The sequence below is a fragment of the Phyllobates terribilis genome, unplaced genomic scaffold (assembly GCF_046119375.1).
Source record: "Phyllobates terribilis strain yellow unplaced genomic scaffold, ASM4611937v1 Scaffold_9__5_contigs__length_417890890, whole genome shotgun sequence".
Taxonomy (NCBI): Eukaryota; Metazoa; Chordata; class Amphibia; order Anura; family Dendrobatidae; genus Phyllobates; species Phyllobates terribilis.
This window is the reverse complement of record NW_027362769.1, coordinates 57,686,538-57,704,323: the sequence shown is the minus strand read 5'-3', so window position 1 is coordinate 57,704,323 and position 17,786 is coordinate 57,686,538.

Below are 17,786 nucleotides of genomic sequence, written 5' to 3'. Positions count from 1 at the left end.
AGGAGATCGCCATTGAGGCCACAACCTCTCCAATATAGTATTGATTTGTCAAGGGAAAATTTTGGCTAATCTGGAAGGTGTGTAATACCATCTCGTGAGGGTCTTTAAAGTGGGCCTCGTGTTGGGTTGAACAAATATTCGAAGCGTAAGAATGTATGCCACTGGTCTATGGAGAATTTATTTATTTTTAAGATCCTTCTCCCAGTTAGGCATATGTTTGTTTTTTTCTTATTGAAGGATATATCTTGATTAAAATGGTCATGGACTAGTCATTTTTTGAATATCTATCTGTGCCTGATTCTCCTGAATCTCTTTTGCTCTTTATGATCCCAACTAGTTTCACCAGATTGAAAAGATCTTTAATAAGCTACCTTATACAGGCTGCTAAGAATATCATTCCTCGTCACTGGAAAGTACTTCACTTACTCTGGAGGAGTGGTTCTGTGAAATAGCCCTTCTAAATAGGATGGAACATTTGATTTCTCAATCCTCCACTGACTGTGAGACTTGGAGAGACTGGATTGAATCTCAGGAATCCGATGCCTACCGTCTTTCATCAGACTGATGTGACCCACCCTTTTCTCCAGTGCGTGTCTTCTCTGTACTTATTATGCTCTGCGTTGGTTTGCGCCTGGCTGCACTATGTATGGTTTCCATTGGTTTTTAGTAACTTCATAATTGTAATACTGATGGCCTAAAATGTTCCCCTTTTCTTCCTATAACTCGATATTTTATTGGACGTTATACTATATATATTCTATGATATTGATGCTGATACTGTCCTGTTTGTTTTGTATTTTTGTAATTGAAAATTTATATAAACTTTCAATAAAACCTAGAATTTTGAAGAAAAAAAAAAAAGATGCTACTAGTTTTCCAGAAGATGTTATTGGCATTGCATAAGAGAAAGCGAACAGAATCTGTCAACGGATTTTTGTTACAAAGTAAGTCGGAAATGGCTTTCCTTATGGAAAGGAGTGTGCTGAATTCTCGATCTGTGATTTTATTCATTTCTTTCCAGGAATTAAAATTTAAGTCCTTCCCATTATAATAAGGTTATGTGCCCACGATGCAGAAATGCTCCGGATTTTTTCCTGAGCGTTTCTGCATCTCCCTGGCAGAAAAAAACGCATGCGGATTGTACATGCGTTATCCTGCCAGGGACATGCAGAAATGGAGCGGTTACCCACTGACATTTCCGCATGCAGATTGACAAGCGCTTTCCAAGCGATTAGCATCACTTGGAAAGTGCTTGTGACAACTAGATCACACTATATAAATCCATGCAAACAGCATTGATTTATATAGTGTGACCCGAGAGAGTGGTTAAAAATAAAAAATAATGTATACTTACCCTCTGATGGCCCCCGGTGTCCCGCTCACTCCATTCTCCCTTGCCGGCAACATTGAATTGAAGGGTCACATGACTCTGACGTCAGCGCAGGTCCTTCAACTCACTGCAAAGTGCCAGGAACCAAGCAGGAGCGGTGCGCGGGCTGACAGAAGGTAAGTATACATTTATTTCTTATTTTATTCATTTTTTTTTTTTTTTTTTTTTTTACAGATTTTTTAATGGGACCTGGGTGTGGAGGAGACTCTCCTCTCATCTACACCCGAGTACCATCCGCACATTAGAACGCGTGGATTACGCATCTACATATACAGTGATGCGTAATCCATGCGGTCTAATGCAAGTCAATGGCGGCGAAAACGCAGCGTTTCCGCAAAATTAATGGACATGCTGCGGATTTTTGAGCGCAGCATAAACGCTGCGGAAAAATCTGCAGCATGGGCACAGCACATGCGGATTATCATATTATCATTGGGGAACATTGCTGCCCTTCTACCATGCGTTTTAATGCGTTTCCGCAGCTGCAGAAACGCATTAAAAACGCATCGTGCGCACACAGCCTAAGTCTTTTATGTTCTTTAACCCCCTCCCCCCGAAGCCTGTTTCACCTTCCTGACCAGGCAAATTTTTACAATTCAGACCTGTGTCACTTTGAGTTGATAACTCTGGAACGCTTTAACGGATCCCAGTCATGCTGAGATTTGTTTTTTATTCGTGACATATTGTACTTCGTGATAGTGGTAAAATTTATTTGATATGACTAGTGTTTATTTGTGAAAAAAAAATCGGAAATTTGGCAAAAATTTTGCAATTTTCAAACTTTTAATTTTTATACTCTTATTCAGAGAGTTATGTCATACAAAATAGTCCATAAATAACACTTCCCACATGTTTACTTTACATCAGCACAATTTTTGAAACCTATTTTTTTTTTTTTGTTAGGGAGCTATAAGGATTAAAAGTTGGCCAGCGATTTCTCATTTTTACAACAAAATTTACAAAACCATTTTTTTGGGACCACATCACATTTGAAGTCACTTTGAGGGATCTATATGACAGACAATACCCAAAAGTGACACCATTCTAAAAACTGCACCGCTCAAGGTGCTCAAAACCACATTCAAGAAGTTTATTAACCCTTCAGGTGCTTCACGAGAATTAATGGAATGTGGAAGGAAAAAATACTATTTTATTTTTTTTCACACAAATTTTCCTTTTAGACCCAAATTTCTTTTTATATTTACAAGGGTAAAGGGAGAAACTGGACCCCAAAATTTGTTGTGCAATTTCTTCTGAGCACACACACATCCCATATGTGGGGGAAAACCACTGTTTGGGTGCACGGCAGGGCACTTACTGGAAGGAGTGCCATTTGACTTCTAGAATGTAAAATTTGCTGGATTAATTAGTGGACTCCATGTCGCGTTTGAAAAGCCTCTGCTGTGCCTAAACAGTGGAAACACAAAAGTGACACCATTTCGGCACACATCAGGGCTTGGAAGGGAAGGAGCGCCATTTGAATGCAAAATTTGCTGGAATAATTAGTGGGCTCCATGTCACGTTTTAAAGAGGCGCTGATGTGCCTAAACAGTGGAAACCCTCCACAAGTGACCACATTTTGGAAATGAGACATCTCAAAAAATTTATCTAGATGTGTGGTGAGCACCCTGAACCCACAGGTGCTTCATGGAATTTTACAACGTTGATCTGGGAAAATGAGGAAAAAATACTTTTTCCACATAAATGTTTTAGCCCCCAATATTTTCATAAGGATAGCCGGAGAAAATGGACCCCAAAATTTGTTGTGCAATTTCTCCTCAGTACGCCGATACCTCATATGTGGTTGAAAACTACTTTTGAGAGACAGTGCAAAGCTCAGAAGGGAAGAAGCACCATATTGGAGTTTAGATTTTGCTTGACTGGTTTGAGAGTGCCATGTCACATTGGTAGAGCTCTGAGGTGCCAGAAAAGCCAAACCCTCCCATAAGTGACCTCATTTTACAAACTACACCTCTAAATGAATTCATCTAAAGATGCAGTGGTCATATTGACACCACAGGTGTGTCACAGAATTTTATACCCTTAGGCAATGAAGAAAAAATTACATTTTTACCACCAAAATTTTGTTTTAGCCCTAGATTTTACATTTTTACACTGGGAAATGGGTAAAAAATGCACCAAAATTTGTTGCCCAATTTCGGCTGAATGTAGAAATACCCATATGTGGCTGTACAATACTGCTTAGCCGCAAGGCGAAACTTAAGAGGGATCGAGCACTATTTGCCTCCTGGAGCACAGATTTTCCTAGAATAAATAGCAGACTCCATATACAGAGCTAAGTGTTAGAAAAGCAGAACTCCCCCCTCAAATGACTCTATTTTAGAAATTATACCTCTCTGGGAACTTATATACAGATGTAGTGACGATTTTGACTCCATGGATGTTTCCCAGAAACAAAAAGCGGTGGATGTTGCTGATTGAAAATTGCAAACTCCCGTTGTAGTGCTCAGTACGTTGCAGTGCCCAGCTCATGCTTCTGGAGACGCGCACCTGTAAATTAGGTGGACTCTCATCAATACAGAAATGTCAAACGTGGACGCTAAATGTCGTTTAGACACACTGGGGCTCAGAAGGGAGGGGTGACATTCGGATATGGGAGTGCTGGATTTCTTTTGGGGGGCGATTACCCATAGGGTTTTTCTAGAGCCTTTGTACTACCAGTAACGTGGAAGCCCCCTATATTTCCGATAACAGATGACAGACCTGAGTGGGGGCTTTTTTTGTGGATTGAGTTGAAGCTTTTATATGAAACATGTTACATAACATTTTGGATCACATTTATCCGGCACGCTACACTGAGCCACTTACTTTGTGGATTACCTCTAAATCTCCAAATGACATGATTCAGATGAAACCCCGAGGGCTTCATTCACTATAATGAGACAGCAGAGTTACTCTGGACTACGTCTGGCCTCTGTTCAGCGGTGTCCTTTTTTTCAAAAGTGCACAAAACTGTGGCCGACGGTGCTTTTATCTACGCCTAAAAGGATGGACACCACTGGATCACAGGTCAGATGGCGTCCACAGTGCCTCCGTCTGCCTCATAATAGACAACATTCCGCTGGGGGTTTGACCTGAATTACGTATTTCAGATATTTATATGGAAACCTCAGTGTTAAGCGCTCAGTGTAGAGCGCAAGATAAATATGAGCCGAGCCTTACTGCGATCTTTGGGAGGCAGAATGAACAAATCAACAGTAGGTGAAGAATTCGTTTTAGTAATTTTTTACGCCATTCCTCATGCGGTATAAAAGTGATTAGATTATTTTATTCTTCGGGTCGGTGCGATTACAGCGATACCAGATTTATATCGAGTTTTTATGTTTGGCAGCTGTCACAAACTAAAAGTCGCTTTTTTTTCAAAAAACTAGTTTTTGCATTGTCATATTTTGAGAGCTATAATATTTCCACATATCAGCCGACAGTCATATAAGAGCTTGTTTTTTTTGCAGGACGAGTTGACATTTTTATTGGTGCGATTCAACAGGGAGGTAGAAATGCATTAGCACCAATCCCACAAGATTATTTGTTTTCAGTTGAAAATATCAGCATTTATTTCAGATCTTAAATGGTGGTGCATGTGCTAAAGTTTAAGCCATGTGCAGGCGCATCTCACAAAATTAGAATATCATCAAAAACACACCAAAAACACAAAAGTCATTATCTCAGTAAATTAGAATAATTAACAAAAAACACGTGCAAAGGCTTCCTAAGCGTTTAAAAAGGTCCAGAAGTCAGTCATTGACACACTCCACAAGGAAGGTAACCCACAAAAGGTCATTGCTAAAGAAGCTGGCTGTTCACAGAGTGCTGTCTCCAAGCATATTAATGGAAAGTTGAGTGGAAGGAAAATGTGTGGTGGAAAAGGGTGCACAAGCAACCGGGATCCAAGCTGCTTGAGGTAAAGTGTACACAAAGGGATGCGGCGGGTGGACGTCGACTGACATGTGTCATCAGGAGCTTGTCTCACATCCATTGGTATAGCGTCCTCACACCCCCCTTGCTATTGGATAGACGGACCTTTCTAAACCCTGCCTATTTTCATTGACGCCACCCCTTGATGAAGGCAGCTGTGCCGAAACGCGCGTCAGGGTGTTCGCCATCGAGGAGGGTGCTGGTATCCACAGTGGATGTAAGTAATTGTTGGCTACTATAGACATGGACATTTTTGCTGCTTTATCCGGTCCCCTGTAGAGTCCGCAGGCAGAGGGACTTCCATATTAGTTTCTAAATCTAATCGTGGTTTCTGTGCATTAGATATATTACCTGACCTTTTTTTGGTCTATATCTCACCTGATTAATTCACTTGAATTCATGATTTGCCTTATAGGCATCAGCCCCTTGGCATTATACATTATCATATAACATCTGCACTTTGTTATATTGTTAGGCACTTGCACTTTAATAATGTTTGAACTTTACCCATATAAATATTATTCAGCAGCTTATACTGATGGATGTCTAATGTATTCATATATACTGTATCTTATGTTATTTATTGCACCCTCTCCACTGGTACTCCTCCACTGCATTATTTTTAATATTTTCTGTGTTCTGTGATTCATCACCTGTGATTGCTTGTTAAAACGTAATAAATATATTTCTATGATATACTTGACTGTATTTCGAAGTGTGTTTCTCTCGTTCCTCAGTTGAGGTCTAGTGTGAAGTTTCCACAATCAGTGATGGTTTGAGGAGTCATGTCATCTGCTGGTGTAGGTCCACTGTATTTTATCAGCACCAAAGTCAGCACAGCATTTCTACCAGGAAATTTTAGAGCACTTCATGCTTCCCTCTGCCGACAAGCTTTTTGGAGATGGAAATGTCATTCTCCAGCAGGACTTGGCACCTGTCCACACTGCCAAAAGTACCAATACCTGGTTTACAAACAACAGTATCACTGTGCTTGATTGGCCAGCAAACTCGCCTGACCTTAACCCCATAGAGAATCTATAGGGTATTGTCAAGAGGAAGATGAGAGACTCTAGACCCAACAATGCAGATGAGCTGAAGGCTGCTATCAAAGCAACCTGGGCTTCCATAACACCTCAGCAGTGCCACAAGCTGATCACCTCCATGTCGTATTGATGCAGTAATTGATGCAAAAAGAGCCCCGACCACGTATTGAGTGCATTTACTGAACACACATTTCAGTAGGTCAACATTTTGGATTTCAAAATCATTTTAGAAGCTGGTGTTATAAAGTATTCTAATTTACTGAGATAATGACTTTTGTGTTTTTATTAGCTATAAGCCATAATCATCAACATTAACAGAAATAAACACTTGAAATAGATCACTCTGTTTGTAATAGATCTATATAATATATGAGTTTCACTTTTTGTATTGAAGAACTGAAATAAATTAACTTTTTGATGATATTCTAATTTTGTGAGAAGCACTTATATCATTGAGAAGAAGTGAAAAAGCAGCACTCACCAGATCTTCTTGGCTTAAAAGCCCTTTATTCCATTGTGTGTGGACAATCTTAGGAGAACATGCGGCATGCAGGTAAAAAATGGGAGTATAGGCAGGGGAGAGGGTGAGGACGACAGCTGTTTTGCGAACGGTTGACGCTTCTACGGGTCCTGACGACAGTTCCGTCTGAAGTTTGACGTCCCTCATTGAAACCTAATTGGTCAGTGTATATGATAACCAGGAGTACCTTTTTTTTATTCTTTTTGCAATAATTTTAGAATAGATTTTAATGTCAGAGTTAATTTGTGAGATGGGTCTGTAATTTGAGATAATTTCCTGGTCTCCAGTTGGTTTTAGGAATGAGATTAATGGAGGTCTGTAACATCTCTGGTGGAAATTCTCCTGTCAAGGAAGCTAAATTGTACATTTTAACTAGGTGAGTAGCTAATATATTGGAGAATAGTTTAAAGTATTCATTAGTAATACCATCATGGCCTGACACTTTTTTAATTTTAGATTTTTAATAGTATCTATGACTTTGTCTTCTGTGAATGGAGAGTTTAAGTAGTCTAGATGTTCTTGAGTGATAGAAGGGAGATTGATTTGTGACAAAAAATCAGATATCAATTCTCTTGTAGGCTGTGGAGTATGGGGATCAGTATTAAGATTATAAAGATTCTTATAGTATTCTGCAAAAGAAATAGATACCGTATTTTTCTGAATATAAAAAACATTTTTTCCTCCAAAATTTTGGAGGAAAGCGGGGGGTGCGTCTTATAGTCCGGATGTACGGTACCTTACAGTCCGGCTGTGGATGGTGGGGGATGTGGTGGGAGCGACAGCGGCAGAGGAGCGGGTCACAGGGGGCAGGAACCGCCTGCTGCAGCTAACACTGTGCCTGCTGCTAAAGAAAATGATGCCTGTGGGCGTGGGGAGCAGTGAATTTTCATTTTCCTTAACAGCGCGCAGTGTTATCCGCAGCCGCCGGCTTCCGATTACGTGTGCCCGGCTTCCGATTACGTGTGCAATTACGTATGCCCACTATTAAAGGGAATGAATATTCACTGCTCCCCATGCCCATAGCAGTGGAGAGCAGTGAATATTCATTCTCTTTAATAGCGGGCACATGTGCTCGCCGAACAGCTGCAGGAGCCGGCGGCTGCAGCTAACACTGTGCAGGCTATTAAGGAACTGAATATTCACTGCTCTCCACGTCCATAGTCCCGGGTGTGGGGAGCAGTGAATATTCCAGCAGCTGACCTCAGCGTGTGAGGGTGCATGGCAGTGACGTAATGCACTGCTCACACGCTGAGATCAGCTGCTGGCATCAGAACAGGGCACAGGGCTGGAGCAGAGGGGAGGTGAGTAGAATCGTTTATTTTTTTTATGTGTGCCGTGTGATGGGGATTCCATGCTTACCAGGATGGATATGGGGGTCCCATGCATACCAGGATGTGGATGGGAGTGCCATGCATAACAGGATGGGGATGAGAGGGCTATGTATACCTGGATGGGTGTGCCATGCATACCAGGATGGGGATAAGGGAGCCATGCATACTAGGATGGGGATGAGGGTGCCATATATACTAAGATGGGGGGCCATGTATACCAGGATGGGAATGGGGGCCACGTATATCAGGATGGGGAGCCATATATACAAGGATGGTGGCAAATATATACCAGGATGGGGGATATTAGTACAAAATTTGGGGACATTAACCCTATAACAGTGTCAGCAGCAGACCCCCTCCCCCATAACTGCGCATCATGACCACATTTTTTGCTTCAATTTTTTTCTAATTTCCTCCTTTAAAACCTGCGTCTTATGGTCCAAAAAATACGGCATATCTTTCAGATGAATTTAAATAAGACCATCCTGGTTTTTAATCTTATTTATTCTATTTTTTATCCTGATTTGCTTAATTCTTAGGGCCATACATTTTGAAGGTTTGTAAAATGAGGTATAATAGTTGGTTTTCATTGTCTTCACATATTTATCATATTCCGTGAATAAAACAGTTTTAAGTTTGGTCATAAGCTTAAGAATGCCTAGGTGGATACTTGGAGATGGAGAAGTAAGACTTTGTTGTAATTCCTCCTCCTCTTTTAGATTTAACTGTAATTTTTCTATTTGTTCTTTGTTTTTTTTGTGTCTTATATTAAGTGTCCCCTTAAAACCGCTTTGTGTGCATTCCAGATTACGAATGGGCTCATGGACTCAGAGTAATTGTCCATGAAATAGTTTTTAATAGATTGCTCAGTTTAATTTCTATATAGTGGCGACTGAAGCAAAAAGGAGTTACCGTATATACTCGATTATAAGCCAAGTTTTTCAGCACATTTTTTGTGCTGAAAAAGCACCCCTCGGCTTATACCCGGGTATACAATTGAGTATATAGAAATTCCGTTGGTGGATAGTGGGTGGGGTTGCGGCGGTGGCGGAGGAGCGGGGTACACGCAGTAGCCGTCTGCTGCAGCTACCACGTGTGCCAGCTGCTAAAGGGAAATGAATATTCCCTCTTCTCCACTCCCATGGGCGTGGAGAAGAATGAATATTCATTCTCTTTAGTAGCGGGCACAGAGGAGCGCTGAGCCACAGCTCCTGCTGACAGTGCCCGCTACTAAAGAGAATGCATATTCACTCTTCTCCATGCCCATAGTCCCGGCGTGCGGAGGAGTGAATATGCCGGCAGCTTACATCAGCGTCTCAGGGTGCATGGCAGTGACGCTATGCGCTGCTCAGATGTTGACATGAGCAGCTGCAGCAGAGGTGAGGAAGGAAGGTGAGTATAAGTGTTTATTTTTTTAAGCGTGCAGTGATGAGGCCATACATACCAGGATTGGGGATGAGGGGTGCCATACATACCAGGATTGGAGATGAGGGTGCCAAACATACCAGGATTGGGTCTGAGGAGGCCATGCATACCAGGATTGGGGATGAGGGGGACCATGCATACCAGGATTGGGAATGAGGGGGGGCCATGCATACCAGGATTGGAGATGAGGGGGCCATACATACCAGGATTGGAGATGAGGGTGCCATACATACCAGGATTGGAGATGAGGGTGCCATACATACCAGGATTGGAGATGAGGGTGCCATACATACCAGGATTGGGGATGAGGGAGAATGAGTACCAGGATGGGTAAATTTACCAGTAGCTGCTTCATTTCCCACCCTAGGCTTATACTCGAGTCAATAAGTTGTCGCACTTCCATCTGTAAGTCTTTTTGACCCTTGGATAAAGCTTCGCTTTTTCCTTTAACTACTTTGATTTTTTGTCATTGTAATCAAGTTTTTTATTGATGGTTTCAATGTTGCTTTGAAGAAGTTGTGTCAGCTTTTCCAGGGCGAGAACAAAATTATTATTTAGGGTGCTGTTGACTAAGTCCTTTATGTAAGATTCTGTAACATTTCTTTTCTTTCGGAAGCTTGTATGTTGTCGAATCTAGTGAATACCTTAGGTCTAACTACTGGATCGGGTATTCCGGAGGAATCTAGATCTAGTCTTGGCTTGTTCTTTTCAGGGCTCTGAGAAGGGGATAACTCTTCGGCATCTCGTCCTAAAGCCTGTGGGGTTCAAGAAAGGATAAGGAACTTTTGAACCCCAAAGCACCCAGTTCTTTGCGCTTATTTTTAGTTGTGCTAACTGGTGTAGTGTCCATTTCCAAAGTATTGAAAACTCCAATTGAGAATGAGTTGAAATATGAAGGATTAAAACTGTTTCTGCCTATATTACCAGTTAAACATTGAATAGAAGTCATGCTGGATGTATTTTTAACATAGTTTACCGCCTTATACTCATTAGTTTCTTTAATGGAGGTAGAGTTTTCCTCTTTATTCTCTGACTCTGCTATGACCCCTGTCTCTTTATCCTCTAGGGATTTAGACCCTGGGGAATTTAGGCATCTTACTGCGTCCTTTTTATATGGGGAACCATTTTGGGAGGACATTTGTTGGTGCCGTTTCTCTCTTTGAGATCTGGGTTTATTCTCAGGTAGTGGGAGTTTCCTAGCAGAGATAGGAGCATTTGCTTTTGAACGTAAACTTCCCTCATTCATTTTTGTTTGAGATATGAAATATCAGACCCCTAATGATGTTCAAACTCTTTATTTGTAACTGTTGATTTAAACTGTTGTTCAGTTTGTGATTGGAAGAATCCTGCTTTTATAGAGGATTAGCTCCCTAATAATGTATTTCACTAATATTTATGCTTAGCAGATAAGTATAATGTTTAGTCATACATTGGTTGAGTGATTCTTTCAGAACCACTCGTTGGTGGAACCACTCGTTGGAGGAACCACTCGTTGGAGAAACCCCAGTAGCTAATTCTCTTCACCACATTTGATATTCAGGATATTTAAGGTGAGCAAATGTTCTTTAGCGATGGTATGTGTAACAAAAATAGGTTTCACGGGAAAATACACGTTTAAATTCCACTTGCCCTTATAGTTCTTCCTGAATACTTTGATCTATAAATTAGGCAGAAAAAATCTCCTTTGAGTCGCGTTATTTGTGGTTTTCTTTGAAGAAACACTGAAACTCGGATATCTGTATCTCACATCCTCCACACCCAAGCCACACCACTTTTGTCACTTCTTTAACCCCTCCAGGCTTCAAAAGCTATGAAGAGGCTAAAAGACGTTACCGGTCCACTCTTATGATGGCTTCCACTTGGAAGCCGCCACGATATTATGTGTAGAATTAAACCTAAAGATGTTAGCAGCAGACAGCAGAGATGCTTCAGGAAAAAAACACCTGAATCGTCTACTACTTCAAAAACCATTGTGGTACCCCGGCATTTATAAGACGTCACTTGCTTGTACCCTTAATCTAGACAAGCATAGATGGCTGCAATTTACTAACCAGCTGTACTGACAGCAGCATCAAATGACCAATAAATCATTACAGGAAACTTATGTTACCACCACCACATTTTTTTTCTAATTGCTTAAACCTTATTTGTTGACTTCATGACTTTGTATATAGTGCACCAGAAGAGATGGGACAATGGAATCGCAGGTCTACTGTCCATCGGTCAGAGATTTTTTATAAATTTTTTTTCTCATGCTGATTCGGCATGAGAAAAGATGGGTCCCCTCGGAAGAAGCTAACGTGAAACGTGCGTCAGGGGTACTTCCTGCAGGACCCACACAGATTTTATGAACTCCTTTATTAAAACTCTCCTAAGGTTATTTTGCTTTTATTGCAGTATGGGATTCTGAAACATATTGTTTGTATCTTTTACATGTGTAGGCTGAAGCTGTCTCTATATAGTCTTAATTTGAGTATATCAGTAGGACTGTGCCCACTGACAATATTTGTTTATCATATGTTTAATGGCTCTGTATGTGATATATATATATATATATATATATATATATATATATATATATATATATGATATTTATTAAATCATGATACCCTCTGCAAATACTTGTATATGATAAGCAATAGTGGTACATATTATCGTTATAGCTTCATTTATTCCATGGTGCTTTACATTTGAAAGCGGTATACATAGCAAAAACAATTACAATAATCATGAACAATACAAGTCAGCGACTGGTACAGGGGGAGAGATGCTTTTTGCATAAATTTAGCCAGTATTCAGCTTTTATATCGATTTACATTGTAGACTTCATGTGAAGGCATAGGAGTAATTGATATTTTTCTGCACTGCCACTTTATTCATCTATTTTTAGGAGGTTATATTACTATATTAAGTGGATATAGTAAAAACCAGTGTGTGATACCTGTTTCAGTCTGACGTTCTCCTGTTGTTTTTTAATGTTTTTTAAGATTTTTTATGTATTACTGGATAAATAATAAAGCTTTGATATTTTGATTTTGTGTAGCACTCCTATTTTTGTAGGATATGCAAAAATAAGGCTGTGTGCACACGATGCGTTTTTAATGCGTTTCTGCAGCGTTTTTGCAGCTGCGGAAATGCTGCGGAAACGCATTAAAAACGCATGGTAGAAGGGCAGCAATGGTCCCCAATGATAATCCGCATGTGCTGTGCCCATGCTGCGGATTTTTCCGCAGCGTTTATGCTGCGCTCAAAAATCCGCAGCATGTCCATTAATTTTGCGGAAACGCGGCATTTTTGCCGCCATTGACTTGCATTAGAACGCGCCAATACCGCAAGACTGCATTTGTACTTGCGCTATTGACGCGTTCTAATGTGCGGATGGTACCCGAGTGTGGAGGACAGGAGACTCTCCTCCACACCCAGGTACCATTAAAAAGCTGTAAAAACAAGAATAAAATAAAAAATAAAGATATATTCACCTTCCGACGGCCCCCGGTCTCCTTCCCTCTGCTTGCGTGCAAGACTGAAGGACCTGAGGTGACGTCACAGTCTTGTGACCGCAGGCCCTTCAGCGCAGTGTCTCGCGATATCCCGGCAGCCAGGAACAAGCCAGGAACGAACGCCGCAGCACACGACGGGCCATCGGAGGGTAAGTATAGTTTTATTTTTTTTATTTTTAACCATTCTTTTACGGTCACACTATATAAATCCATGCCAGTTGCATGGATTTATATAGTGTGACCTAGTTGTCAAGCACTTTCCAGGTGATGCTAAAATCGCCTGGAAAGCGCTTGTCAATCCGCATGCGGAAACTCATGTGAATCCGCAGGAAAAACGCATGTACAATCCGCATGCGTTTTTTCTGCCTGGAAGATGCAGAAATGATGCAGAAATTTTCTGCTTCATTTCTGCATCGTGGGCACATAGCCTAAAGCTATAGCTCTCAGAATATTGCAAATTAAAAATAATTTTCTTTTTTTATAAAATTGTTATTGTGCGAAAACATAAAAAAACTATCAATTTGGAGTTGCTGAAATCATGCAAAATCATCTTTTCAAATCATTTTGATTTGAAAGTTAAAGGGGTTGGCCACTACTGTTATATGAATGGCCTATACTTAGGATAGGCCATCAATATCTCATCGGTGAGGGTGCAACACCCGGCACCCTCACGATCAGCTACTACTGGCAGTGGCCAGAAGTTTTCGGATGCTGGCGGAACAAAAGTAGCTCCATCAAAACTAAAGTGGTTGCGGCAGGGAATGCAGATCCACCCATTTCATTTGAACATAGAGTGTCTGCAGACTTTCATCCCAAAATTGGACAACCCCTTTATGGACTACCCCTTGTAGACCATGCTACACCACCCATGAAGAGGTTGGACACTTTTTCTTGTTAGTGCAGCTTTCCTCACTCACTGACCAGCACTTCTTGTGACCAGCCCTGCTCATCACTAGTGATGAGCGAGCACTAAAATGCTTGGGTACTCATTGTTCGGGTCGAGCAAATTGGAATACTCGGGTGCTCGACCCGAGCAACAAGCCCAATGTAAGTCTATGGGAAACTCGAGCATTTTTCAGGCGGCTCACCCCGGCGGTCTGCAGAGGGCCTAAAAATTGCCCAAATTGATGGGAACAGTGCTTAAATGACATGGGAACAGCATGGGGAAGACCCCTGGAAGCATCTCTGACTCCTAGATCACTGCTGTCAGCAACGTGGTCAGAGTATTACACCACTTTTACGGACTCACAATAAAACATACAAAAACGAAACCAAAATGTATTTTCCTGGGAAATATGTTAAGGAACATCCTTTCCTGGGTAATGACTAGTATATAAGGCAAAATAAATAACCAAAAACAAAAATACTCCTCCACAACTTGGGCTATGTTCACACGTAGCGTTTTTGATGCGTTTTTGCACTTTTGAATTGCTTTCAACCAAGACAAATGCATTCACCAGGAAATGTCATTTTAACATTTTACAACCTTATCTGGCCATGTGGTGTGTGACACGTCATCAGACTCATGCATACAGTGCTGAAAAGACATGGGAACAGCATGGGGAAGACCTCTGGAAGCATCTCTGACTCCCAGGTCACTGCCTAAAAGTGTGCCCATCATAAGTGATCTTTGGCGCATGCAAAGATGCCTCCCGCCATGCACCTGTCGTTGCAGACTTGCAACAATCACCGTTCACGTCCTTGTCCCAGTGCAGCGTTCAGTTGTCCCTACCCCATTACTTGGAATGCAAGCGCAAGTATGCAGGCAGCCACCCACCCACAGACTGCAATACTATACTGCCAAATTTTTGACAACTGCTTGCACTTGAAATGTGGCCTTTTAGGCTCGTGGAGGCGGGAACTTTTCACAACCTCATGCCGGCGGCGGCCGGGTGTCCATACTCGGTCCCCAGCCGCCACTATATTTCCCGGTATCGCCATATGACATGCAGGGTAGATACGGTTTCCTTCTATGCCAGTCCTTTCACCGAGCTAAATACAACTCTTAGCAAAAAAAGTTGTGGACTGGCTTCGTACCGTCCCTGGCCACATTCACCTGTCCACGTGTTTGTGGTTAGGTGGTCCTTCCCAGTAAATGCACTGGGGAGGGCACGGTTAATGTTGTGGGATCCGTGCTTGTGGAAGGCGGAGGCGATACCGGGAAATATAGTGGCGGCTGGGGACCGAGTATGGACACCCGGCCGCCGCCTGCATGAGGTTGTAAAAAGCTTCCGCCTCCCAGGAAGTCCTGTAATTGAGCTTGTTGCAGAAGCAATGGCAGCCCATCCAACATCAACTCGCACTTGTCGGTGGTGCTTTGACACACACACATCTTTATTTGCGCATTTAATTTCTTGAATACAGAGTTGGACAATGGCCTGATCTGTAATGCGTTTTGAGAAATAACATGCATTAGCATGGCCGATCCACATTAAAAAAGCAGCCATAGAGTGTCCGGGAACCTTCCCCCACACTTTTCTTAGCCAGGGCTGCTTTTCGGCAGGGTTGGACGGGCCCACCAGAGAACTGGAGACTCCTCCGGTGGGCCCTGGATTCTCCTTCAGGAGAGTTCATAGTTCCGAGGTGAGGCCATGGTGATGATAGAGGCCACCATCTGCTTAGTTTTCTGTTACTTGGAATACAAGTATGCAGCCAGCCACCCACAGGCCGCAACACTAAACTGCTAGATTTCTGGGCAACTCTTTGCACTTGAAATTTGGCCTTTTAAGCTCGTGAAGGCGGAAGCTTTTCACAACCTCATGCCAGCGGCGGCCGGGTGTCCATACTCTGTCCCCAGCCGCCACTAAATTTCCCGGTATCGCCTCCGCCTTCCACAAGCATGGGTCCCACAACATTACCCGTGCCCTCCCCAGTGCACTTATTGGGAAGGACCGCCTAACCACAAACACGTGGACAGGTGAATGTGGCCAGGGACGGTACGAAGCCAGTCCACAACTTTTTTGGCTGAGAGTTGTATTTAGCTCGGTGAAAGGACTGGCATAGAGGGAAACCGTATCTACCCTGCGTGTCATTTCTCCCAGGAAGTCCTCTAAAGCTGCTTGCACTTGAAATGTGGCCTGAACATTACTGCTGGTACTTTTCTGTGGGAATTTTATTGCCTCCTACCAGCCTGGAATATTTCCAGCAAACTATGGTACGATGCCATGGTATTAGCACTGCCCCCAGTACCAGTAGCGAAGCCATCCCCAATTTACGTCTAAGGAATTTTATTTGGTAGACTGAGTGGCTGCCCAAATACATTTTCTCACAAAGGAGCTGAAGATAGAGTGGCAGTAGGTGCAAGTTTCTGCAGCCTGTTAGATATTAGATTGTGAACGGCAGCACATTGGATCAGTGGTTAGCACTGAAGCCTTGCAGCGCTGGGATCCTGGGTTCAAATCCCAGCAAGGACAACATCTGCAAGGACTTTGTATTTTCTCCCCGTGTTTGCGTGTGTTTCCTCCTCAGTAAAAAAAAGCAGCCATAGAGTGTCCGGGAACCTTCCCACACACTTTTCTTAGCCAGGACTGCTTCTCAGCAGGGTTGGACGTTCCCACCAGAGAATCCTCTGGTGTGCCTTGACTTCTACCTCAGGAGAGTTCATGATAGCGCTAACTTTGCAGCTGCTATGGGGCTCTTGAGCGGGTGAGAAAGGTTAGCCCTCAGAATCAAATCCTCTGGTGGGCACAATGTTTTTCAATCTGAAACAGCTTCTCAGTGGGAGTTGTATTTCCCCACAGCCATATTCTTTAGCTCGGTGAAAGGGCTGGCATAGAGGGAAACCGTATCTACCCCGGCTGTCATTTCTCCGTCACCAGGTTCCGCCCATTGTCACACACGACCATGCCTGGCTGTTTGCTCAGCGGTGAGAGCCACAGATCAGGCTGCTGTGTTACAGCTTTCAACAACTCTGCAGCGCTGGGCGGTTTGTCAATTAAACATTAAGCATGTTATCTTCAACACAGTCTGTTGCCCCTTGGCCAAGGCAGTGCTGCAGTGCTGTCAGCTTATGACTGATGTGGTCATTTAGGAGATGGAGGAGGAGGTGCATGAGCTGAACAATGTGATTACATTGAGGTTAAATTGGTGACACTGTTTTTTATACTAAAGAAAGATCCTATTGTTTTGTTTTTTTTTACGTTATTTTTTAAGACAAATGCATTCACCGGGAAATGTCATTTTAACATTTTACAACCTTATCGGGCAATGTGGTGTGTGACACATCATCAACCACATCCTTTTTTATTTATGATGGAGGGACTCTGAAAGTCATAAAGCCTATTTTTACAGGGACATCAGACGGCCGTTACTATTCTTAAAAGGCCAGCAGTCGGCTGTAGCTATTGTTAGAGAGCCATCAGCCGGCTATGCTTTGTTGTTCCCATTATTAACAAGTGGGTCTCCTATACAGTTATTGCGTATCCAATGACTACAAGGGCTGCCAAAAATTTGGACGCAGCCAAATACCCCTTTGAAGAGACATAGAGTAGGGTCTCAGTAAAAAAAATGTTCCCATTATTAAGGAGCGGGTCTCCTATAGTGGTAATGCCCATGCTGTGACTGCAAGGGCTGCCAAAAATTGGGAAAAACCCCACTAAGAATTTAAAGACACATAGAGCAGGGCCACAGTAACAAGGTACG